Here is a 27,696-nt window from a genome sequence, read left to right as displayed (position 1 = left end):
GACCGACTGAACTGAACTGAACTGAACTGATACACCATGGTACTAGAGATTGTGGCTATTGCAGTAATGGGAGCTATAACCAATGGAGAAGAAGTACTAAATTTTTCACTAGTTATATATTTATTTTTCTAAATATACCTGGTGTTTATGTAGAAAAATTACTAAGATTATGAACAAGATCCTTGGAAATAATTTTTGGATTGAGCAAAATTGTTGAATACAAGGTCATGGTAAAAAATAAGTTATAGTTCTATAAACTAGTAAAGAAATATGTGAACATATAATTGAAAAACTATGTCATTGATAATAGAAGCAAACAAAATGTTCAAAAATAAATCTAATGAAACTTGTGTGAATCCAGTACATAGACATGTGCAAACCATTCTTGAGATTAATTTAAAAGATCTAAACAAAATGACAAGATTTATAAAGCTGGATGGGGAAATTCAGCTTTGCAAACATATCAATTGTAAAATGATATATGCAATTGCAATCAACATACCAATAATTTCCCCTGAAAAGCAGATTCCAAGGATTATACAGAAATCTAAAGAACCACTCTAGCAAAGAAATGTTGAAGAGCTTACAGTGTGAGTTATGAAGACATAGAATTATAACAAATGAAAATGATATTTTAAGGCAGAAGGATCAAATGAAACCAATGGATTAGAATATAGAGTTTAGGAAAAAGCACATACATATAGTAACTTGATATGTGACAGAAGTATCATTTCATTTGATGAGTTTAATATTAATAAATGTTGCTGGGACATCAGATATTTCATAATAATGAAAAACAGTTGATTATACTATTCACAGAAGTCAATTGCAGATAGCTCTTTAACTTAAATGTGAACTCTTAAGACAATAATATTGGCAAAAAATAATATTGGCAAAAAAATAGGTAAATGATTTCAACTTCTGGAGCATAACTTAAGAAAATTCATTCATGACTTTCGGTAGATGAGTATTTCTTAAACTGGACATGGAAAGAATTAACTGTAAAGAATAAGATTGGAAAATACGACTATACTAAAATTAAGAACTTCTGTTTATCAAAGGACAACATTAATAAGATCAGAAGGTAAGCCACAGAGTGGGAGAAGATATTTGTAATACAGGAATGTTTCAAAGAATGTGCACTTATAAAAACCTCATTAAATTCATTAAGAAAAAAACACTAAAAAATATCTGAATACTGGACTGCAAAGTTGACTCACAAATAAATATATCCAAATAGCCAATAAATAGTTGAGTGTGATCAACCCCGTTTGTTATTTGGGAAATGCAAATAAAAAGCAAAATGAAATGTTATTACATATACTCACTTATATAACAAAATAGAAAAAATAATAAAGTAAATTAAAATACTTAAAAATGCCATGTATTGATGAGGATGTGTTGGGGCTGGAATGCTCATAAAATGTTAGTGGGCATTTCCACTCTTACAAAAATTCTGATAAAATTTTTTGTATCATTTTCTAAATTTCAACATATGCAGGTCAAGTTCACACTGTATATAAGTTCAGTGTAGGTACACAGATATACAGAATAAGTATGTACAGAGCATCATTATTATTATGGCCCAAAGGGGAAGTAATGCAAATGTCAAGAGTAGAGTGGAAGATGTAATTTGTAAATAGTCATTATGTATACAAATATTGTTATCAAATTAAATTAAATACATGAAATTATATGCAGGGACTCTTACAGACAAAAAATTTGAGTGGAAAAAGATAGGTATGACGGAGTACATATTCTCTGATTTTTGTCATGTAAAAATGAAAATGGTAAAAAATTAGCTGATGCTTATAGAAGTCAGAATAATGTTTATCTTTCAGAAGACTAACACCTGGGAAGGGCCTGAAGCAGTTTTCTAGAAAGCTGGTAATGTTCTATTTCTCAGTTGGGTTGTAGTTACACACATGTGTTTACTTTTCAATAATTATCAAGCTGTACTGTTATAACTTGGGTACCCTTTTTCTCTTTAAACATTATTTCAAAAATAAAATAAGATAATAAATATTTTTTTTTCCTGGAGCAAAGAGAGCATGCTGTGAAGAGGCTTCAGAGTTGTTCTCTATAAGCTTGAAGAGCTTCAATGTAGGTACTTGAAGAGCGGTGGGATCAGGTACTGCTAATCCCAAGGGACCAATTAGAAGATGAAAAATTATCTAGTTGAGTTTCTTAACAAATATTTGGATAACGAGAGAATTGGAATTGAGCCAGTGTTCTGAAATATTACAATAGTTTGGCTAAACAGATTCAGGCTCAGGAGATTTTTCCCTAAGGTTAAATGGCTTAGTCAAAATTTTAAATAAGATATTCAGCCATTTTAGGACTGATGGAAAAAAGGTGCAAGAAAACAGTAGGTAAAGGGGATCGTATTGCCAGTAAGATAGGGCTCTGTGACCAGGTTGGAGTATAATGCTTCTTACCTCCCAGTGTGAGGGCGGAATAAGGGGTAATAACTCCAAACTGTATATTGAAACCAAAATCTCTGCCTCATAGCTGTTGGCTCTGCCTTTATTTGAACATAAACCTACTCAGAAAAATAGGAAACATAGCCTCACTCTTACATGAGCATTTTCAGTTCATGTTATATCACAGTCATATTTTACTCATTCTCTCATCAGTCTAATGACATATTCACATACTGAAATGCAGGTGAGAACCATAAAGTGAATAACAGAAGATCTTAATCAAGCAAAAGACTTGTCAACAATAGTGTGTTTACTTGCTCATAGTACAGTGCCTCTGATTCTACTTCATTGTCCTTGGATTCCAATTATTAATACTTTCAGTAATCTGCTTTCCATAACATTTCAGCACCAGGATTGAAAATTCTTATATTCTTCTAGATAGAATACCAGTGTATTTTGTTTATATGGTAATACCTCACATAATAATTAATGGCTTCAGTCATTCTGTTTGATATGAGAAAGCTTGCTTCTTCTGTAACTTCTGTACTTCTTCCCCGTCCCCAAGAATGTCACCCTTTTTATACTACTGCTTAGCTCCAGAACAAATTCCTCCCATATTTCTATCTCGTTTTGCTCTGTTGCAAAGAAAAAGGTTAGCTTTGTGGGAGAACCCTCTGAGGCAGATGGATCTTTCCATAAAAAAAAAAGACGCATTTAGGGTCCTGTCTCCTAACTTGCTGGGAAGGGAAATTAAAAGTTTCCTTTTAAGTTCCAGAGGAACTTCCCAGTGTGGTGGTTCTGAATGAGCAAACCTGGAAAGAACAACCGTAGGGGAGCCCTTTGGATGAAGAGCCTTGAAGCATTTAATGTTGAGAGCAAAGCAAGTAGAAGTGGCAGAACAGAAACAGAACAAAGTAGGAAAGCCAGGGAAAGCTAAAACTTTCTATTGAAACAATTATGCTGGTTTAACATTTACAAATAATACATTTGTGTTTCTATTGCAGTTTTGAAATATGGATGCTCTTATATTAAAAATACATTTATTTTGTCTCAGTTTTTTTCATGAATAATTTGTTTTCTGAATTTAAAATATAAAATATTGTATGTTTTATTTTATAAATATAGGAATATAAAGGTATAAGGACTTCCCTCATAGCTCAGTTGGTAAAGAATTCACCTGCAACGCAGGAGACCCTGGTTCAATTCCTGGGTTGGGAAGATGCCCTGGAGAAAGGATAGGCTACCCACTCCAGTTTTTTTGGACTTCCCTGGTGGCTCAGTTGGTAAAGAATCTGCCTGCAGTGGGAGACCTGGGTTTGAATCCTGGGTTGGGAAGATCCCCTGGAGAAGGGAAGGGCTACCCATTCCACCCACTCCAGTTGAGTTGCAAAGAGTTAGACACAACTGAGTTGGACACGTCTAAGCTACTTTCACTTTTCATAAAGTATAAAAAACAGCTTGAAAAAAGTGAAAAGTGTTAGTTGCTCATTCAGGTCAGACTCTTGGGGCCTCATGGACTGTAGCCTGTCAGGCTCCTTCCTCTGTCCATGGAGTCTCCAGGCAAGAATACTAGAGTGGATAGCCATTCACTTGTCCAGGTGATCTTCTTGACCCAGGAATCAAACTTGCGTCTCCTGCATTATAATAAGATTCTTTACCATCTGAGCCACCAGGGAAGCCCTAAAAAAACAAACAATACCTTCAGTTCAGTTCAGTCGCTCAGTCATGTCCAACTCTATGCGACCCCATGAATCACAGCACGCCAGGCCTTCCTGTCCATCACCAGCTCCCGGAGTTCACTCAAACTCACGTCCATCGAGTCAGTGATGCCATCCAGCCATCTCATCCTCTGGCATCCCCTCCTCCTCCTGTCCCCAATCCCTCCCAGCATCAGAGTCTTTTCCAATGAGTCAACTCTTTGCATGAGGTGGCCAAAGTACTGGAGTTTCAGCTTTAGCATCATTCCTTCCAGAGAACACCAAAGAACAAAGGGCTGATCTCCTTTAGGATGGACTCGTTGGATCTACTTGCAGTCCAAGAGGCTCTCAGGAGACTTCTCCAATGCCACAGTTCGAAAGCATCAATTCTTCAGTGCTCAGCTTTCTTCACACCATCCAACTCTCACATCCATACATGACCACTGGAAAAACCATAGTCTTGACTAGACGAACTTTTGTTGGCAAAGTAATGTCTCTGCTTTTCAATATGCTATCTGGGTTGGTCATAACTTTCCTTCCAAGGAGTGAGCGTCTTTTAATTTCATAGCTGCAGTCACCATCTGCAGTTATTTTGGAGCCCAAAAAAATAAAGTCTGACACTGTTTCCCCATCTATTTCCCATAAAGTGATGGAACCGGATGCCATGATCTTTGTTTTCTGAATGTTGAGCTTTAAGCCAACTTTTTCACTCTCCACTTTCACTTTCATCAAGAGGCTTTTTAGTTCCTCTTCACTTTCTGCCATAAGGGTGGTGTCATCTGCATATCTGAGGTTATTGCTATTTCTCCGGGCAATCTTGATTCCAGCTTGTGCTTCTTCCAGCCCAGCATTTCTCATGATGTACTCTGCATATAAGTTAAATAAGCAGGGTGCCAATATACAGCCTTGACGAAATCCTTTTCCTATTTGGAACCAGTCTGTTGTTCCATGTCCAGTAAATATAAAAATAAAATATCAATATTTGATGTTTACAAATTAGATATTAATATATATATATATATATGCATGTGTATACATGTGTTTGATTTAGGTCATACCTGAATGGTCTAGTGGTTTTCCCTACTTTCTTCAATTTAAGTCTGAATTTGGCAACAAGGAGTTCATGGTCTGAGCCACAGTCAGCTCCTGGTCTTGTTTTTGCTGACTGTATAGAGATTCTCCATCTTTGGCTGCAAAGAATATAATCAATCTGATTTTGGTGTTGACCATCTGGTGATGTCCATGTATAGAGTCTTCTCTTGTATTGTTGGAAGAGGGTGTTTGTTATGACCAGTGCATTTTCTTGGCAAAACTCTATTAGTCTTTGCCCTGCTTCATTCCGTATTCCAAGGCCAAATTTGCCTGTTACTCCAGGTGTTTCTTGACTTCCTACTTTTGCATTCCAGTCCCCTATAATGAAAAGGACATCTTTTTTGGGTGTTAGCTCTAAAAGGTCTTGTAGGTCTTCATAGAACAGTTCAACTTCAGCTTCTTCAGTGTTACTGGTTGGGTCATAGACTTGGATTACCATGATATTGAATGGTTTGCCTTGGAAATGAACAGAGATCATTCTGTCGTTTTTGAGATTGCACCCAAGTACTGCATTTCGGACTCTTTTGTTGACCATGATGGCCACTCCATTTCTTCTGAGGGATTCCTGCCCACAGTAGTAGGTATAATGGTCATCTGAGTTAAATTCACCCATTCCAGTCCATTTCAGCTCACTGATTCCTAGAATGTCAACATTCACTCTTGCCATCTCTTGTTTGACCACTTCCAATTTGCCTTGATTCATGGACCTGACATTCCAAGTTCCTATGCAATATTGCTCTTTACAGCATCAGACCTTGCTTCTATCACCAGTCACATCCACAGCTGGGTATTCTTTTTGCTTTGGCTCCAACCCTTCATTCTTTCTGGAGTTATTTCTCCACTGATCTCCAGTAGCATATTGGGCACCTACTGACCTGGGGAGTTCCTCTTTCAGTATCCTATCATTTTGCCTTTTCATACTGTTCATGGGGTTCTCAAGGCAAGAATACTGAAGTGGTTTGCCATTCCCTGCTCCAGTGGACCACATTCTGTCAGGAAGCAACAGTTAGAACTGGACATGGAACAACAGACTGGTTCCAAATAGGAAAAGGAGTTCGTCAAGGCTGTATATTGTCACCCTGTTTATTTAACTTATATGCAGAGTACATCATGAGAAATTCTGGACTGGAAGAAACACAAGCTGGAATCAAGATTGCTGGGAGAAATATCAATCATCTCAGATATGCAGATGACACAACCCTTATGGCAGAAAGTGAAGAGGAACTAAAAAGCCTCTTGATGAAAGTGAAAGTGGAGAGTGAAAAAGTTGGCTTAAAGCTCAACATTCAGAAAATGAAGATCATGGCATCCGGTCCCATCACTTCATGGGAAATATATGGGGAAACAGTGGAAACAGTGTCAGACTTTATTTTTCTGGGCTCCAAAATCACTACAGATGGTGACTGCAGCCATGAAATTAAAAGACGCTTACTCCTTGGAAGGAAAGTTATGACCAACCTAGATAGCATATTCAAAAGCAGAGACATTACTTTGCCAACAAAGTTTCGTCTAGTCAAGGCTATGGTTTTTTCTGTGGTCATGTATGGATGTGAGAGATGGACTGTGAAGAAGGCTGAGTGCTGAGGAACTGATGCTTTTGAACTGTGGTGTTGGAGAAGACCCTTGAGAGTCCCTTGGACTGCAAGGAGATCCAACCAGTCCATTTTGAAGGAATTCAGCCCTGGGATTTCTTTGGAAGAAATGATGCTAAAGCTGAAACTCCAGTCCTTTGGCCACCTCATGCGAAGAGTTGACTCATTGGAAAAGACTGTGATGCTGGGAGGGATTGGGGGTAGGAGGAGAAGGGGACGACAGAGGATGAGATGGCTGGATGGCATCACTGACTCGATGGACATGAGTCTGGGTGAACTCCGGGAGTTGGTGATGGACAGAGAGGCCTGGCGTGCTGCGATTCATGGGGTCGCAAAGAGTCGGACATGACTGAGTGACTGATCTGATCTGATACAGGTGTTTATATTTGTATATATAATTGATAGATTAGGTAGATGAGTAGTTGAATGCAGATCACTTGAAGAATGCATATTTGAAGCAAAACATTGGAAATATAAGGCAGGTAGAAGCAGGTTGACTAGAGGCAGTGGAAAGTAACAGAGAATCTGACAGTTATAGAAGACAGAAAATTATATCAAAAAGAAATATAAGAAATAAAATGGAGCCTTCCAGTTAACAGCAAATATGATCTTTGGAAGACATCTCCACCATAGTTGGTAAAATTTTTGGCATTCATAATGCTGACCCTAAAGAATATAAATATATATATATATATACTTATTTATTCCATTTTATGAAAGTAGGCATCAAATACTATAGTTTGGGTTTACAAATGTAGCTGGGTTTCAGTCCTATCTAGGAAATTTCCAACATTAAAAAATAATTGATAAAACAATTTTCTGAATATTCTTTAAAAATGCACTAATCTATGCCTTCCTTTTAAAACTATCACCTGTCAGAAGTTCACTGAATTTTTCTATTTGAATAGAAGAGGCTTCCTTTTGTTAATACACTTTTGTTAATTACATACTTAATGAATCTCCACAGGAAGTCCACAGGGAAAGATACAGGATTGCATTCCTCAAGGAAATGTTTCTCAAGCTTCTCCTGACTTGTGCCCTTAAATGAACCTTTCTGTTTCTACCAGGGCTCTGCTGCTGCTAAGTCGCTTCAGTTGTGTCCGACTCTGTGTGACCCCATAGACATCAGCCCACCAGGCTCTCCTGCCCCTAGGATTCTCCAGGCAAGAACACTGGAGTGGGTTGCCATTTCCTTCTCCGATGCATGAAAGTGAAAAAGTGAAAGTGAAGTCGCTCAGTCGTGTCCGACTACTGGAGTGGCGTGCCATTTCCAGGGCTCTAATAGTGTGAAAAGTTGGAGAAATTCAACAGGGGTTTGTACGTCTCTTGGTTTGCTGTTGCTGCTAAGTCGCTTCAGTTGTGTCCGACTCTGTGCGACCCCATAGACAGCAGCCCACCAGGCCCCGCAGTCCCTGGGATTCTCCAGGCAAGAACACTGGAGTGGGTTGCCATTTCCTCCTCCAATGAATGAAAGTGAAAAGTAAAAGTGAAGTCGCTCAGTCGTGTCCAACTCTTAGCAACCCCATGGATTGCAGCCTACCAGGCTCCTCCATCCATGGGATTTTCCAGGCAAGAGTACTGGAGTGGGGTGCCATTGCCTTCTCCCTCTCTTGGTTTAGAGATATTAAAATAGTAGACTTTGGAAGTTGCTGATTTTGTATTAAGTATCAATTATGGGAGATTTTATGGTGTATAAAAGTATCACTGGTTTTATGTCTTAATTTAAAATACTATGAATAGTTTTATATTATTTGCTATTATATTTTTTTAAAGGATGGCACCATGAAGATGTTTATTATAGGCTGGAGATGTCAGAAAAGGAGATCGATTTACGGGACAGTTAGGCTTCATACCCCTCAATTAAGTAAGACTACAACCAAGAAAGTTTTCAATAATACCTGAAAAGATGAGTGGAAATTGATGAGCACATTTTTAGCATAGTTATTTCAGAGCTGCAACACTCTTGCTGAAGATGTAAGTAATGTTTAATAGATTTTAATGAACTGGGGGGGCCAGTGTGAGTTAGCAACATACATGCCCTTTGTAATGCATGTGTTAAAAGCTTTATTATTGCATTACAGCATGATCAGTAACTCAAAACTGGCATTATAAAGCAAATATTTTAGAGTTACTTTAATAAAAATGAGTAACATAATAATCACATCTTTAATCATGACTTAAGTGTGCTTAACACTGACCTTTTCCTTAAGCATATTGAACATATCAACTGAAAATATCTTTAAACTACTAATTTTCTTGCTAATATTTTTCTCACATAAAAAGAAAACTAATAAATTCTAGGCAGGCCAGTGTTCACAGGCATTATATTTCATAGGGGATCCCTGAGATGTGCATTTTCCCTCATGAAAAAAGTACTTAAAGACAGAAAAAATACAACTTTACCAATATCAAAACTGATCCAACAATTTCATAGAGCAGTGATGATTGGGGAGTGAATTCACGCTATTAACACATTTCATCAACCTTTGAGATAGTACTGGCAGTAGAATTTCTGGAAAAACACCTCTCGAAATGTCAGTAAAGGGATGACTGGATGCATTCCTATAGGAACCATCTGGTTTTAAGGCTTTGTAATTACTGTTTAATATGTGTTCGCCAATCCCCAACTTGTTGGATAGGTGCAACTGCTAAAACGAAACAAAAAATAGAAGAGAGACAGGTTTTATCTATTTATAGAGCTTCAGGTTGGTTCACTCTCTAGGTATAACATTAGGCAGCTCTGCTAAGTGACAGTCCTGTGTGAACTTGGCAGGTAGAATGAGCTGAGATGCAGAGAATATGCAGTATGTGCATGTTGCCAATAGTTCCTATTAAATTTAGAGAGACCTGGGCATACTGGTCTTCATAGTCCCACAGCCCTCATGGTCCCATATATCTTGATAGTTTTGTGATAACATAAATTATGTTATCACTACTTTATTAGAGTACTGCTATGGGGCCTCCCATATTGACAGGGAATTTTATTATTCAAAGTTTATTGCTATCACTAGTTAAGCACTTCCAAACCAGAAATCTGTGATCCCCGTTTTTCTCATTGGGGTCATCTAATTTTATATTTGTTTATAACATCTACTTAACTCAGAGCTTCAGAGAAACTATTAAGACTTTGCTAGTAATAGGGACCTCAAGAATTCTATTTACATATATTTCAAAATCTAAAATATACATATTTGGAACACAAATATGTATGAAAGTGATAATGTTAGTTGCTTAGTTGTGTCCAACTCTTTGTGATCCCATGGGCTGTAGTCCGCCAGGTTCCTCTGTCCATGGAATTCTCCAGGCAAGAATACTGGAATGGGTTGGCATTCCTTCTCCAGTGGATTTTTCCAACTCAGGGATTAAATCCAGTCTCCTGCATTGCAGACAGATTCTTTATGGTCTAAATACATAAAATGTATGCAAGCTTACTCTATATCTCGTCCATGCAAATGCTTGAAAATTATTCTTTTTTTCTTTTTTAAATTATTTTATATTGGAGCATAGTTGATTTACAGTGTTCTGCTAGTTTCAGGTATACAGCAAAGTAGCAAAGTGATTCAGTTTTTACACACACACACACATATATACACACACACTCTTTTCAGATACTTTTTCCTTATGGGTTATTATAGAGCATTGCTATATAGTAAGTCCTTGTTGACTATCTAGTCTATATATAGTAGTGTGTGTATGTCAATCCCAACTTCCTAATTGATTCTTCTTCCCATCTTTCCCATTTCGGTAACCATGAGTTTGTTTCTTGAGTTTGTGAGTCTATTTAGTTTCATAAATAAATTCATTTATACCATTTTTTTAGATTTCACATATAAGTTAATTAAAAAAACTTTTTTATATCATGATATTTGTCTTTTTCTATCTGACTTATTTAACTTAATGTAAAATAATCTACATCTAGCCATGTTGCTGAATCAAACCCCTATGGTTATATAGTAGAAGTGACAAATAGATTCAAGGGATTAGAACTGATAGACAGAGTGTCTGAAGAACCATGAACAGAGGTTCACGACATTGTACAGGAGGCAGGAATCAAGACCATACCCAAGAAAAAGAAATGCAAAAAAGAAAAATAGTTGTCTGAAGGGCCTTACCAATAGCTGAGAAAAGAAGAGATGCTAAAGGCAAAGTAGAGAAAGAAAGTTATACCCATCTGAATGCAGAGTTCCAAAGAATAACAAGGAGAGATAAGAAAGTCTTCCTCAGTGATCAATGCAAAGAAATAGAAGAAAACAATAGAATGGGGAAGACTACAGATATCTTCAAGAAAATTAGAGATACCAAGGGAATATTTCATGCAAAGATGGGCACAATAAAGGACAGAAAACGTATAGACCTAAAAGAAGCAGAAGATATTAAGAAGAGGTGGCAAGAATACATGGAAGAACTGTACAAAAATTATCTTCAAGACCCAGATAACCATGATGGTGTGACCGTTCACCTAGAGCCAGACCTCCTGGAATGTGAAGTCAAGTGGGCCTTAGGAAGCATCACTACAAACAAAGCTAGTGGAGGTGATGGAATTCCAGTGGCGCTATTTCAGATCCTAAAAGATGATGCTGTGAAAGTGCTGCACTAAATATGCCAGCAAATTTGGAAAACTCAGCAATAGCCACAGGACTGGAAAAGGTCAGTTTTCATTCCAATCCCAATGAAAGGCAAGGCCAAAAACTGTTTAAACTACCGCATAATTATACTCATCTCACACACTAGCAAAGTAATGCTCAAAATACTCCAAGCCAGGCTTCAACAGTACGTGAACTGTGAACTTCCAGTTGTTCAAGCTGGATTTAGAAAAGGCAGAGGAATCAGAGATCAAATTGCCAACATCTGTTGGATCATAGAAAAAGCAAGAAAGTTTCAGAAAAACATCTACTCATGCTTTATTGACCATGTCAAACCCTTTGAATGTAATGGATCACAACCAACTGTGGAGAATTCTTAAAGAGATGGAATACCAGATCACCTTTCTTGCCTTCTGAGAAATCTGTATGCAGGTCAAGAATCAACAGTTAGAACTGGGCGTGGAACAACAGACTGGTTCTAAATTGGGAAAGGAGTACTTCGAGACTGTATGTTGTCACACTGCTTTTTTAACATATGCAGATTACATCATGTGAAATGCTAGGCTGAATGAAGCACATACTGGAATCAAGATCACCAGGAGAAATATCAATAAACTCAGATATGCAAATGATAACCACCCTTGTGGCAGAAAGTGAAGAAGAACTAAAGAGCCTCTTGATAAAAGTGAAATAGGAGAGTGAAAAATTTGCTTAAAACTCAGCATTCAAAAAAATGAAGATTATGGCATTTGGTCCCATTACTTCATGGTAAATAGATAGGGAAAAAGTATAAACAGTGAGAGACTTTATTTATTTGGGATCAAAATCATGCAGATGGTGACTGCAGCCATGAAATTAAAAGACAGTTCCTCCTCGGAAGAAAAGTTATGACTAACCTAGGCAGCATATTAAAAAGCAGAGACATTATTTTGCCAACAAAGTTTCTTCTAGTCACACCTATAGTTTTTCTAGTAGTCATTATGGATGAGACAGCTGGACTATAAATAAAGTTGAGCACTGAAGTATTGATGCTTTTGAACTGTGGTGTTGGAGAAGACTCTTGAGAGTTCCTTGGACTGCAAGGAGATCAAACAAATCGATCCTAAAGCAAATCAGTCCTGAATATTCATTGGAAGGACTGATGCTGAGGCTGAAGCTCCAATACTTTGGCCACCTGACTCCTTGGAAAAGACCCTGATGCTGGGAAAGATTAAAGGCAAGAGGAGAAGGGGACAATGGAGGATGAGATGTTTAGATGGCATCACAGACTTGACAGACATGAATTTGAGCAAGCCCCGGGAGTTGGTGATGGACAGGGAGGCCTGCTGTGCTGCAGTCCATGGGGTCACAAAGAGTCAGACATGGCTGTGCGACTGAACTGAACTGAACTGAACATCCATCCATGTTGCTGCAAATGAAATTTGCTCCTTTTTATGAGTGAGTAGTATTCCACTGTATATATGTACCACATCTTCTTTATGTGTTCATCTGTCAAAGGACATTTGCGTTGATTTCATGTCTTAGTTATTGAAAATATTTCTGCAATGAACTTTGTAATGTGTGTATCTTTTTGAATTATGGTTTTATCTGGATATATGTCCAGGAGTGGGATGGCTGAATTACATGGTACCTCTATTTTTAGTTTTTTAGGGAACTGACATACTATTCTCCATAGTGGCTGTACCAATTCACATGGCCGTGAATGTGCTTGTCACTATCAGTAATTTGCCTTGTTCCTCAAGTGGAATATAAATATTCTAGGGTGACTCTTAGACTGTGCTTCTTAGAAAGATTTTGAGATGAAGGGTGACTTATAGGTTTATTTGGCAGGAATTTTGAGAGATTTACACTCAAAAATTTACAAAGACAAGACTGAGCATAGGAAAACATGGATAGGAAAGTAGTTGCAACTGAGATTGAGTTGGCCTTGTAAGAAGCTCTAGACCTGATGTGACTTATCAAAGTGGTTCCTCCTAGTGAGGGGACTGGGGTAAGGAGAAGTAACAGTAACCTTGGGTCAAGATGCTATGGCCAAGAACATTTCTCAAGAATGGATACAGCTGTGAGTCAATAGCATCTGATGTTCCCCAAAACTGAAGTACAACTTCAGATCATAGCTGACATGGCACAATCTCTCACTAAAGGTAGTTCTGGTTTTACTTGTATTCTTTCTTCCTATATCCCCAAACTTAGAACAGTGCTCAGAAGACAGCATGTGCTCAATGAATAACTGCTTGAATCAAACAAATCATTTGTCAAAATCTTGTAACTTAGGGGGCGTCCTTGGCTGTGCTGTGGTTAAGACTTCACCCTTCTACTGTAGGGGGTGTGAGTTCAATCCCTGGTCCAGGAACGAAAGTCCTGCATGCCATGTGGTGTGGCCAAGAAAAAGAAAAGTCTTATAACTTAAGATTATTAGATCTAAAAAATACTGCAAAATAATCTATGAATTATATTAAAGACAGAGAAGGAAGAAAAACTGCCTTAGTGTTCTATTAAAATAAAACACAGCCAATATTATGTTTAATACAGAATAGAATAATTGTCTGAAAGGGATTGTCTTAATAATTGTCTTAACTTTCAGTAGATGATGTGAAATACTTTGGAAACTAATACTATATCCAAAGAGTTCTTATTATTAAATGGAAAAAAAAAGACAGTATAGTTGAGACCATTTGAAAATTTGTAACTCTCTCAATAAACATCTGTTAATCTGTTAACTTTGGAAATAAATGTGCCTATTTATACTAGCCAACTTTAAATACAAGTATTTTGAGGCTTTAATTTGCATACCAATCAGATAATCAATTTTAAACAAGCATCACAATTCATCGTTTAGGAAATTGTGATTTTTTTGGAAAAATCTTATTTCATGTAACTGAATTGAAATCATCAAAACAGGTATAATGAAGCTCAACCAGTCTCACTATTCTAACCCTCAAAGACAGGATGCTTATTTCTGTCAACACATGATAGAATTAGACTGATACAGAAAACTATATCATGACTCCAGGGCAAGCCCAGAATGCAAACGTGTGAAATGCTATATGCATATCATTTATAAAGGAACAAAAATATTAGACTGATCAAATTTCTCCTGGAAATGTTTAATGTCATAAGAGAATGGAGCAACAGCAATATGGTATTCAGGGGGAAATTCTGAGTTGCATATTGAGTCAAGCTTTCCTACAAATATCAAACCTGTGGAGAGTTCTAGACCTGTTAGAAATCAATAGTATCTCTTCATGATCTCTCTTTGAGGACACTAGAAGTTAAATAACAGCCAATGAAGGAATGTCTGGGGAATCTACGTACAAGACTGGTATCCAAAGATTAAAAAAAAAAAAAACAGTTTAAGTGTAAAATTAATACTAAAACAAATGTGAGATTGGTTGCAAAACAGAATGTAAATGTAAATGCCATGAAAATTTAAAAAGCAACAAAACATAGGAGGAAAAGGGATAGAGAAGTTAAAAACTGAGTAAGTTCAGTGTTGATCTCTTCTCTAATACTTGACAAGTCAAATGATAGATTCATAACGTTTAAAGTACTTAAAAATCTGGCTTAAAACTCAACATTCAGAAAACTAAGATCATGGCATCCACTCCCATCACTTCATGGCAAACAGATGGGAAAACAATGGAAACACTGACAGACTTAATTTTGGGGAGCTCCAAAATCAATTTAGATGGTGACTGCAGCCGTGAAATTAAAAGATGTTTGCTTCTTGGAAGAAAAGCTATGACCAACCTAAACAGCTTATGGCAAAAAGTGAAGAAGAACTAAAAAGCCTCTTGATGAAGGTGAAAGAGGAGAGTGAAAAAGTTGGCTTAAAGCTCAACATTCAGAAAACTAAGCATCTGGTCCCATCACTTCATGGGAAATAGATGGGGAAAAGTCAGACTTTATTTTTTTAGGCTCCAAAATCACTGCAGATGGTGACTGCAGCCATGAAATTAAAAGATGCTTACTCCTTGGAAGAAAAGTTATGACCAACCTAGATAGCATATTCAAAAGCGGAAATATTACTTTGCCAACAAAGGTCCATCTAGTCAAGGCTATATTTTTACCTGTGGTCATGCATGGATGAGAAAGTTGGACAGTGAAGAAAGCTGAGCACCAAAAAATTGATGCTTTTGAACTGTGGTGTTGGAGAAGACTCTTGAGAGTCCCTTGGACTATAAGGAGATCCAACCAGTCCATCCTAAAGGAGATCAGTCCTGGGTGTTCATTGGAAGGACTGATGCTGAAGCTGAAACTCCAATACTTTGGCCACCTCATGTGAAGAATTGACTCATTAGAAAAGACTCTGATGCTGGGTGGGATTGGGGGCAGGAGGAGAAGGGGACAACAGAGGATGAGATGGCTGGATGGCATCACCGATTCAATGGACATGAGTTTGAGTAAACTCTGGGAGTTGGTGATGGACAGGGAGGCCTGGCATGCTGTGATTCATGGGGTCGCAAAGAGTCGGACACAACTGAGTGACTGGACTGAACTGAACTGAACTGAACCTAAACAGCTAAACAGCATATTGAAAAGCTGAGATGTTACTTTGTTGACAAAGGTCCATCTAGTCAAAGCTATGGTTTTTCCAGTGGCCATGCATGGATGTGAGCATTGGACTATAGAGAAAGCTGAACACCAAAAAATCGATGTTTTTCAACTGCGGTGTCAGAGAAAACTCGTGACAATTCCTTGGTTTGTAAGGTGATCCAACCAGTCAATCATAAAGGAAATCAGTCCTGAATATTCATTGGAAGGACTGATTATAAAGCTGAAACTCCAATACTTTGGCCACCTGATGCGAAGAGCTGACTCACTGGAAAAGACCCTGATGCTAGGAAAGATTGAAGGCGGGAGGAGAAGGGGATGACACAGGATGAGATGGTTGGATGGCATCACCGACTTGATGGGTATGAGTTTGAGCAAGCTCTGGGAAATGTTGATGGACAGAGAAGCTGCTCATGCTGCAGTCCATGGGGTCACAGAGTCAGACACGACTGAGCAACTGAACTGAAAGTACCTAGAAAAATGTATATTGTGGAAATAGCATAGATTAAGAGGGAACTGAGTGAGAAGATAATTTATCATGATTGTATTAGGTAAGTAATACAGTTAAAGAAATAGATGGTTAAGTTTATATAAAATATTATATAAGATGTAACTTTTAAAGCATAGAAGAAATACAGACATGCTTATTTATTAAGGGGCATACATATACACACAGATACTAACACAGTAATGAAAACCACATAGTGAGATTTGTATGTTAAAACTATAAAAACAGAAATTATAACCTAAAATTGTCCAACAGAACTAATATGAAACTTTTCTTCCATACGATAAATATAAGCTGAGCAATGACATACATTGAAAGAAAAGATTTATAAAATGTGACACAAAGTCGACTCTAAATCTAGCTTATAAATCTAGGATATAATAAAAAAAAAACAGATAAGACAGTGATTTAGGAAGTTTTAAAATAAAAGGAGAAGCAAAGATATTTTAAGCAAATGCAAACAAAAAGAATTGTGCAGTTTATAGTATTATTTTATACCTTTCATAACTATATACTGAATAATATGACATCAACAGTCATGAAGCAAATATTAAAGGTAAACCTTTTTTTTTTTAATAGAAAAATCCACTAGTAATGGGAGCTTTTACTTCTCTCTCAGTTCATGGAAACAAAATGTAAAAATAATATAATTAAGAACTGGTTGATATATGAGTAATTCTGAAAATCATAAAAATAGAAAATATAACTTCCTTTCGAATGTCCATGGAACTTTCACAGCATTAGCCAAATGTCTATTTACAACAGACTAATCACAATGCCAAATGAAATTCCATAAATTAATAACAAAACCAGGAACAAAATGATTGTACCATAAATAAATTAATATACTAATATACTCTACATTATTAATAACTATTATTGAACAAAATAAAAAATATAAATGGTAAAATTTCAGGAATCCCAAATAATATATAAAAATACAAATATTTAGAATCAAGGGGACCCCACAAAATTAGTACTCTAAGGGAAATCTATAATCTTGAATAATTGTATTAATTAAAATATAAGCACATTAATGAAACATTCCATACAAAATTTTTAAAATAACTAAAAATGTGAAGAGAATATGAATAAAGTATAAATATAAGTTAAATTATTTTGAAAGAATCAATAGAAATACAAAAACACAAATTCTTGCTCTTAAACTAAAAATAACATCACACAAACATCAAATATTACTTATATGAGAAAAAACCATAAATTGTACAAACAGAGAAAATGGACTTGTGGTGGCCAAGTGGAAGTAAAGGAGGGAAGGACTGATATTTTGAGATTAGTAGATCAAAGCTATTACATACAGGATAAATAAAAAAGGCCCTACTGTACATGGAACCAAGTTCAATATCCTGTGATACACCATAATGGAAACATGTGAAAATGTATCTATAAATGAGTCACTTTGCTGCACAGCAAAAATCACACAACGTAATCAACTATACTTCAATATTAAAATTGTGTAATAGAAAATAAGGATGGCAAACCCAAGTTAATTAAAAGAATAAAATGGCTACATTGTACAACAACAAATAAACTTGAAAATCTCTATAAAAATGTGTACGTTTTTTTCTATGCAAATTTTGATTTCTTTTTCGATTTCTTCTGTGATTTGTTGGATGCTTGGGGCTGGTGCACTGGGATGACCCAGAGGGATGGTACGGGGAGGGAGGAGTGGGGAGGGAGGAGGGTTCAGGATGGGGAACACGTGTATACCTATAGCGGATTCATGCTGACATATGGCAAAACCAATACAATATTGTAAAGTTAAAAAAATAAACAAATAAAAATAAAATGCAAATACCTAAAAAAATGTGTAAGTTTTTAGGAAAATGTATATTACCAAAATTGACTACCAAAGAGATTAAAAATTACAAGGTCAACTTGCACATGGATGTAACGTGCATATATGCTCAGTGGCTTAGGTTCTGTCCAACTCTTTGTGACCCCAAGGATGTAACCCACCAGGCCACTCTGTCCTTGAGATTATCCTAGTGAGAATACTGGAATGGGTTGCCATTTCCTCCTCCAGAGGATCTTCTAGACTCAGGAATATAACCCAAGTCTCCTGAGGCTCCTGCAGTTGCAGAAGAATTCTTTGCCCCTGAGCCATTGGGAAATCGTAGTGGACATAGAAAGTAAAAGTGAAAGTGAAGTCGCTCAGTCGTGTCCAACTCTTTGCGAGCACATGGACTGGCCTACTAAACTCCTCCATCCATGGGATTTTCCAGGCAAGAGTACTGGAGTGGGTTGCCATTTCCTTCTCCAGGGGATCTTCCCAATCCAGGGATTGAACCCAGATCTCCCACATTGTAGGCAGACACTTTACCGTCTGAGCCACCAGGGGGGTGTGTTAAAAAAAAATTAAAACAACTTAAGACACACAAGTGAAGCTCACTCAGCCATGTCTGACTCTTTGCAAACCCATGGACTACACAGTCCATGCAATTCTCCAGGCTGGAATATTGGAGTGAGTAGCCTTTCCCTTCTTCAGGGGGTCTTCCCAAACCGGGGACCAAACCCATGTCTCCTGCATTGCAGGTGGATTCTTTACCAGCTGAGCCACAATGGAAGCCCAAGAATACTGGAGTGGGTAGTCTGTACTTTCTCCAGCAGATCTTCCTGACTCAGGAATCAAACTGGGGTTTCCTGCATTGCAGGCAGGTTCTTAACCAACTGAGCTATCAGGGAAGCCTACTAGCCCTCTTATCCTTGTCCATCAGAGGGCAGACAGAATGAAAACGACAATCACAGAAAACTAATCAAACTGATGACATGGACCACAGCCTTCTCTAACTCAATGAAACTATGAGCCATGCCACGTAGGGCCACCCAAGACAGACAAGTCATAGTGGAGAGTTCTGACAAAATGTGGCCCAGTGAAGAAGGGAATGGCAAACCACTTCAGTATTCTTGCCTTGATAACCCATGAACAGTATGAAAAGGCAAAAAGATAGCACACTGAAAGATGAACACCCCAGGTCGGTAGGTGCCCAATATGTTACTGGAGAAAAATGGAGAAATAGTCCAGAAAGCATGAAGAGACAAGGCCAAAGTGAAAACAACACCCAGTCGTGGATGTGACTGGTGATGGAAGTAAAGTCCAATGCTGTAAAGAGCAATACTGCATAGGAACCTGGAAAGCTAGATCTATGAATCAAGGTAAATTGGAAGTGGTCAAACAGGAAAAAGCAAGAGTGAACATGAACATTTTAGGAGTCAGTGAGCTAAAAAGAACTGGAATGGGTGAATTTAATTCAGATGACCATTATATGTACTACTGTGAGCAAGAATCCCTTGGAAGAAATGGAGCAGCCCTCATAGTCAACAAAAGAGTCCAAAATGAAGTACTTAGATGCAATCTCAAATGACAAAATGATCTCTGTCTCAAAGGCAAGCCACTCAATATCACAGCAATCCAAGTCTATGCCCCAACCACTAATGCTGAAGAAGCTGAAATTGAATGGTTCTATGAAGACCTACAAGACCTTCTAGAACTAACACACACACACACACACAAACAAAAACACAGATGTCCTTTTCATTATGGGGGACTGGAATGCAAAAGTAGGAGGTCAAGAGAAACCTGGAGTAACAGAAAAGTTTGGCCTAATAGTACAAAATGAAGCAGGGCAAAGGCAAACAGAGTTTTGTCAAGAGAACGCACTGGTCACAGCAAACACCCTCTTCCAACAACACAAGAGACACTTTACACATGGACATCACCAGATGGTCAATACTGAAATCAGATTGATTATATTCTTTGCTGCCGAAGATGGAGAAACTTTTGTCAGCAAAAACAAGACTGAGAGCTGACTGTAGCTCAGATCATGAACTCCTTATTGCAAAATTCAGACTTAAATTGAAGAAAGTAGGGAAAACCACTAGAACATTCAGGTATAATCTAAATCAAATCCCTTACAATTATACAGTGGAAGTGACAAATAGATTCAAAGGATTAGGTCTGATAGACAGAGTGCCTGAAGAACTATGGACAGAAATTCTTGACATTGTAAAGGAGACAGCGATCAAGACCATCCCCAAGAAAAAGAAATGCAAAATGGCAAAACGGTTGTCTGAGGAAGCCTTAAAAATAACTGAGAAAAGAAGAGAAGCTGAAGGCAAAGTAGAAAGAAAAGTTATGCCCGTCTTAATACAGAATTACAAATAATATCAAGGAGAGATAGGAAAGCCTTTCTCAGTGATCAGTGCAAAGAAATAGAGGAAAACAAGAGAATGGGAAAGACAAGAGATTTTTCTCCTCAAGAAAATTAGAGATATTAAGGGAATATTTCATGCAAAGATGGGCACAATAAAGGACATAAATGGTATGCACCTAATAGAAGCAGAATATATTAAGCGGTGGCAAGAATACATAGAAGAACTATACAAAAAAGATCTTGATGACTCGGATAACCATAATGGTGTGATCACTACCTTGGAGTTCCAAGTCAAATGGGCCTTAGGAAGCATCACTAGGAACAAAGCAAGTGAAGATAATGGAATACTAGTTGAGCTATTTCAAATCTTAAAAGATGATCTGTTAAAATGCTGCACTCAATATGCCAGAAAATTTGGAGAACTCAGCAGTGGCCACAGGACTGGAAAAGGTCAGTTTTCATTCCAATCCCAAAGAGACAATGCCAAAGAATGCTCAAACTACCACGCAATTGCACTCATCTCACACGCTAACAAAGTAATGTTAAAAGTAACAAAGAGTTGGAACCGACTGAGTGACCGAACTGAACTGTAGGGGTACAAACAAACTTTAACTCTTCATGAGGTGGAAAGTCCTTTTGGAGAACTATGCAATGAGGCAGAAGACAAGAAGCTTTTATAGCGGAAAGGATAAAGCACCAGGAATTAAAAAAATAGAAAATATCTGATTGACTGGGCACCTAACTGGCCTGGTTTGGAACGAGAATGTCCAGAATTCACTTGATGTTTGGAGACTGACTGACTGTGTTCCTGGTACAATGAGCATTTACAGGTATAGGAAAGTTTTACATTGCTAATGTTGCACCGTGGGGAGGAATGGATCCATTTTGGGCCTAGAAATTTATTTCAACAGGTGCTGTAAAAGAATTACTCCCAGCAAAATACCACCCAGCCAACACTTTCAAAAGGTAATTTACCAAACCATATAAAGAGAAGATGGTTCCTATGCTATTTAAATTATTTCAGGGCATAGAAAAAGAAACGAAAACTGCCAAACTCCATGTATGAAGCAAATATTATATAATGTAACATTGATTCTAATATGTAGCATTCAAAAATTAAGAGTTTTAACTTAATGACTATTAATAAAAATCATGTTAGATCCAGACATGGAACAATCAGTCAGTTCAGTTCAGTTCAGTCGCTCAGTCGTGTCCGACACTTTGCTACCCCATGAATCACAGCACGCCAGGCCTCCTTGTCCATCACCAACTCCCAGAGTTCACCCAGACTCACATCCATTGAGTCAGTGATGCCATCCAGCCATCTCATCCTCTGTCATCCCCTTCTCCTCCTGCCCCCAATCCCTCCCAGCATCAGAGTCTTTTCCAATGAGTCAACTCTTCACATGAGGTGGCCAAAGTACTGGAGTTTCAGCTTTAGCATCATTCCTTCCAAAGAAATCCCAGGCCTGATCTCCTTCAGAATGGACTGGTTGGATCTCCTTGCAGTCCAAGGGACTCTCAAGAGTCTTCTCCAACACCACAGTTCAAAAGCATCAATTCTTTGGCACTCAGCCTTCTTCACAGTCCAACTCTCACATTCATACATGACCACTGGAAAAACCATAGCCTTGACTAGACGAACCTTTGTTGGCAAAGTAATGTCTCTGCTTTTCAGTATGCTATCTAGGTTGGTCATAACTTTCTTTCCAAGGAGTAAGCGTCTTTTAATTTCATAACTGCAGTCACCATCTGCAGTGATTTTGGAGCCCCACAAAAATAAAGTCTGACACTGTTTCCACTGTTTACCCATCTGGAACAATAGACAGGTTCAAAAACTGGCAAAGGGTTAGGGTTAGTAATGTATCAAGTCAAAGTAATGTATCAAGGCTGTATAATGTCACCTGCTTATTTTAACTTCTACACAGGGTACATCACACAAATTGCCAGAGTGGATGAATCACAAGCTTTCCAGGAAAAATATCAACAACTTCAGATATGCAGATGATACCACTGTAATGGCAAAAAGTGAAGAGGAACCGAAACAGCCTCTTGATGAGGGTGAAACAGGCTAGTGAAAAAGCCAGCTTGAAATTCAACATTAAAAAAAAAAAAAAGATAATGACATCTGGTCCCATTTCTTCATAACAAATTGAAGGGGAAGAAATGAAAAGAGTGACAAATTTTATTTCTTGGGCTTCAAAATCACTGTAGACAGTGACTGCAGCCATGATATTAAATGTTACTCCTTGGCATGAAAGCTATGAGAAACCCTGACAGTATATTAAAATCCAGAGACATCACTTTGCCAGTGAGAGTCCATACAGTTGAAGCTACATTTTTTTTAGTAGTCATGTACAGATGTGAGAGTTGAACCATAAAGAAGACTGAACACCAAAGAATTGATGCTTTCAAATTGTGGTGCTGGAGAAAACTCTTGAGAGTCCTTTGGACAGCAAGATCAAACCAGTCAATCCTAAAGGAAATCATCCTTGAATATTCATTGGAAGGACTGATGCTAAAGCTGACACTCCAGTACTTTGGCTACCTGATGTGAAGAGAAGACTCATTGGAAAAGACCCTGATGCTGGAAAAGATTGAAGGAAAAAAGGCAGAGGGTGGAAGTTGGTGATGGACAGAGAAGCCTGGAGTGCTGCAGTCCCTGGGGTCTCAAAGTGTCGGACACGACTGAGCCACTGACCAACAACAAATAATGACAGTGGATTACACCTGCAATTCTGCAAGATACAGACTCCATGAGAAGGAATACACAGGTGTATTATCAGCTAGCACAGTCATAATAAGGTACCATAGGCTGGGTGGCTTCAGTTCAGTTCGGTGGCTGACTCTTTGCAACCCCATGGACTGCAGCATGTCAGGCTTCCCTGCCCATCATCAACTCCCGGAGCTTACTCAAACTCATGTCCATTGAGTTGGTGATGCCATCCAACCATCTCATCCTGTGGCATCCCCTTCTCCTGCCTTCGATCTTTCCCAACTTCAGGGTCTTTTCCAAGGAGTCAGTTCTTTGCATCAGGTGGCCAAAATATTGGAGTTTCAGCTTCAGCATCAGTCCTTCCAATGAATATTCACGACTGATTTCTTTTAGGATGGACTAGTTTTGTCTCCTTGCAGTCCAAGGGACTCTCAAGAGTCTTCTCCAACATCACAGTTTGAAAGCATCAGTTCTTCAGTGCTCAGCTTTCTTTATAGTCCAACTCTCACATCCATACATGACTACTGGAAAAACTATAGCTTTGACTAGGTGGACCTTTGTCAGCAAAGTAATGTCCCTGCTTTTTAATATACTCTCTAGGTTTGTCAAAGCTTTTCTTCTGAGGAGCAATCATCTTTGAATTTCACGGCTGCAGTCACAATCTTCAGTGATTTTGGAGCCCAAGAAAATAAAGTCTGTCACTGTTTCCATTTTTTCCCTACCTATTTGCCATGATGTGATGGGACTGGATGCCATGGCCTTAGTGTTTTGCCTGTTGAGTTTTAAGCCAGCTTTTTCACTCTCCTCTTTCTCTTTCATCAAGAAGCTGTTCTTCACTTTCTGCCATAAGGTTGGTGTCATCTGCATGTTTGAGTTTATTGATATCTCTCCCGGCAATCTTGATTGCAGCCCGTGCTTCATCCAACCCAGCATTTTGCCTGATGTACTTTGCATATAAGCCAAAGAAGCAGGGTGACAATATAGCCTTGACGTTCTCCTTTCCCAATCTGGAACCATCATATCTGGCTTTACCTGCTGTTTCTTGGCCTGCATATAGGTTTCTCAGGAATCAGGTCAGGTGGTCTGGTATTCCTATCTCTGGTAGAATTTCTCACAGTTTTTTGTGATCTACAGCAACTTTGTAGACAATTATAGGCTTTGGCGTAATCAATAAAGCAGAAGTAGATGTTCCTCTCCTAGATGTTTTAGACAACCATCTAAACATGTTTAGAAGTAGATGTTTTAGACAAAGAACTTATTTTTTCACTGTTCTGGAGTCTTGATAGTTCAAGATTAAGATGCTGGATGGTTTGGTTTCTGGTGAGGACTCTCTGTGTTTTTTAGGTAGCTGACTCCTTGCTGTGCTTCACAAGGCAGAGTGAAAAACATGAGCTCTCTGATTTCTCTTCCTATAAGGACATTAATCCCATTAGAGTAAGACTGCATCCTTATGATCTCATTTTACCTTAATTTCTTACTCATCACAAGTAAAAGCACATTAGTTTAGACTTCAACATATGAATTTTGACAAACACAATTTAGTCCATAGCACTAGAGAAACCCAAATTAATAGGGGAGGCAGTAACAAAGACAGTATACCAATTTACAATCTCTGATACCTGTAACTACATCAAATATGATACAAAGCCCAATTCCTGGACAGATTTACATAAATCCTCACACTAGAGAATATTTATCTCTTACTTGATACAGCTTGTTCAACTGAACATATTACCAGATAAGAAAACTACAGAACAATATTCCTGACTAATATTGATGCATGATTCCCCAATAAAATATTAGCAGGTTGAATTCAAAAGTGTAGAACAAGAATACGCTATAACCAAGAGGGATTTATTTCAGATATGCAAGGCTGATTCATTGGTTCAAAATCAATTAATGTAATGCATCAGAAAAATTCATACAATCATATTAATCATAGCCAAAAAGCATTTGACAAAATTCAAATCTCATGATGAACACTCTCAACAAATTAGGAACAAAGAGGACTTTCCCAACTTAATAATGAATGTTTATTAAAAACCTCCAACTAACATTATATTTAATAGAGACTTCCCACTTTTCCTCTAAGATTGGAAATAAGACAGGATGCTCTCTTCCAGCACTCCACTCCTATTCAGCAGTGTATGGAAGCCTAGAAAATACAAAAGGGCAAGAAAAAAAGTGTCTGTGTATTGAAAAAAGAAGACATCAATCTCTCTGTTTTCAAGATGATACCACTGTCTATGTAAACAATGCCAAAGAATCAATGAAAAATTCCTGAAAGTGTGACTAGAGCAAGGTTATGTATCAATATGAAACAATTGGAATTTTTAAAATATTACTTACATAGCACCTAAAGAGTTAAATATTTAAGCGTAAGTCTCACAAAACTTGTGAATATATATGTGTATGTATAATATACAGTATATACTATACACATGGATAACTACAAAGCACTGATTAAAAAAAGTTTAAATGATCTAAATAAACAGAGATGTATTCTGTTTGCATGGATTAGAATACTCGATATTGTTTAAATGTCAATTCTTCTCAAGTACACTTGATAGATCACAATCAAAATTGCTGTCCCCATTAAAATTCAGCAAACAATTTTTGAGACAAACTTATTCCAAAATATATTTGGACATCAAAAATAAAAAAAATATCCAGCCTAATGCTAAGCAAGAAAAAGGATTAAGCACCTACCCTACCAGACTTTAACTCTTACCCAGTAATTGATATATAATGATATTAATGAAATAAATATATATAGATCAATATAGCAGAATGATGAATCCAGAAATAGGTACACACAAATAGTGTCCACTGATATTTGACAAAGGAGCAATGGCAATTAAGTCAGGAAGGGATAGTCAGGTACTGGTGAAACAATTGGATGTCAACTATCAATTCTTTGTATGCTGAAAATATAGACCCATTCTTTATACCTGCCACAAAATTGCCTCAAAAATTACAGAATGGATTGCAGACTTTACCGTAAAATGAAAATTATAGAACTTATAGGATAAACAAAATGAAAACTTCTATGTGCCCTTGTGTTTGGGGATGGCTTTGTAAATACATCAATGGTGCTATCCAGGACAGAAAAAAAAAAAAATAAATTGGACAAAAGTAAACATTTCTGCATTATAAGTCATTAAGAGAGTTAAAAAAAATGACATAGACCATGAGACAATATGTGTCTCATAATGAAACTGCACCTAAATTATACAAAGAATCCTAAAACAACAGTGAAAAATACATCCCCCATTAAAAATTGGGTCTAAGAGCAAAGCGGCGTTTCTCCTGTCATTATATTCAGGTCCAGAGTGGCCAGTGCTCCCATCCCCAGACCAGAGGCCTGGCGTCAGTAGTGCCAGAACACGGGTATGCCCACCACCCCCGCCTCAGCCTGCTGGTGGGAGCAGAAATCTGCAGGAAAGTCTGTTCAAAAAAAGGGTCAAAAATCTCTCAGATACTTCACTGAAGCAGATATACTAGAGGCAAGTAAGCATATAATAAATGCTCAACATCTACTGTTATTAAGGAATTGCACACTAAAAGAAGATATACAGTCACATACCTATTAGAATAACTAAAATACAAAAAAAAATTAGCAATATGAATTGATGGCATGGAAGTATAGCACAGGAACTGTCGTTCGTTCCTGGTGTGAATTCATTATGGTATAACCACTTTGGGAAGAAAAAGAGCCACCAGTTTTTTGTTTCTTTGTTTTATAAAGCCGAACACAATCTCACTATATGATTCAGCAGGTATGTGCCTTTATATTTAGCCATCTGATTTGAAAACATATTTCTGCATAAAAATCTACACGTGAGTGTTTGTAGTAGCTTTATTCATTGCTGCCCCAAATTGGAAGCAACCAAGATGTCCTTCTGTAGATGAATGGATAAACGAACTGTCGAAGAGCTATATAATGGATGCAATCTATAAATAAAAGGAAACAGGCTATCAAATCACAACAGGATGTCAGTGGGTCTTAAACGCACACTGCTAAGTAAAAACTCAGTCCAAAGATGCTGTCTAGGTTTGTCATAGCTACTCTTCCAAGGAGCAAGAGTTTTTGTTTTGTGGCTGCAGTCACAGTTTGCATTCATTTTGGAACCCAAGAAAATGAAATCTGACACTGTTTCTACCGTTTTGCCATCTATTTTCCATGAAGTGATAGCACCAGATGCCCTAATCTTCATTTTTTGAATGTTGAGTTTTAGCCAGGTTTTTCACTCTCCTCTTTCACTTTCATCAAAAGCCTCTTTAGTTCCACTTCACTTCCTGCCATTAAAGTGGTATCAAATGCATATCTGAGATTGTTGTTTCTCCCGGCAATCT

Source organism: Bos grunniens, chromosome 10 (assembly GCF_055505025.1).
Source record: "Bos grunniens cultivar Pamir isolate PY7600 chromosome 10, Bosgru_T2T1.0, whole genome shotgun sequence".
NCBI classification, from domain to species: Eukaryota; Metazoa; Chordata; class Mammalia; order Artiodactyla; family Bovidae; genus Bos; species Bos grunniens.
Note: the sequence above shows the minus strand (reverse complement) of the source record.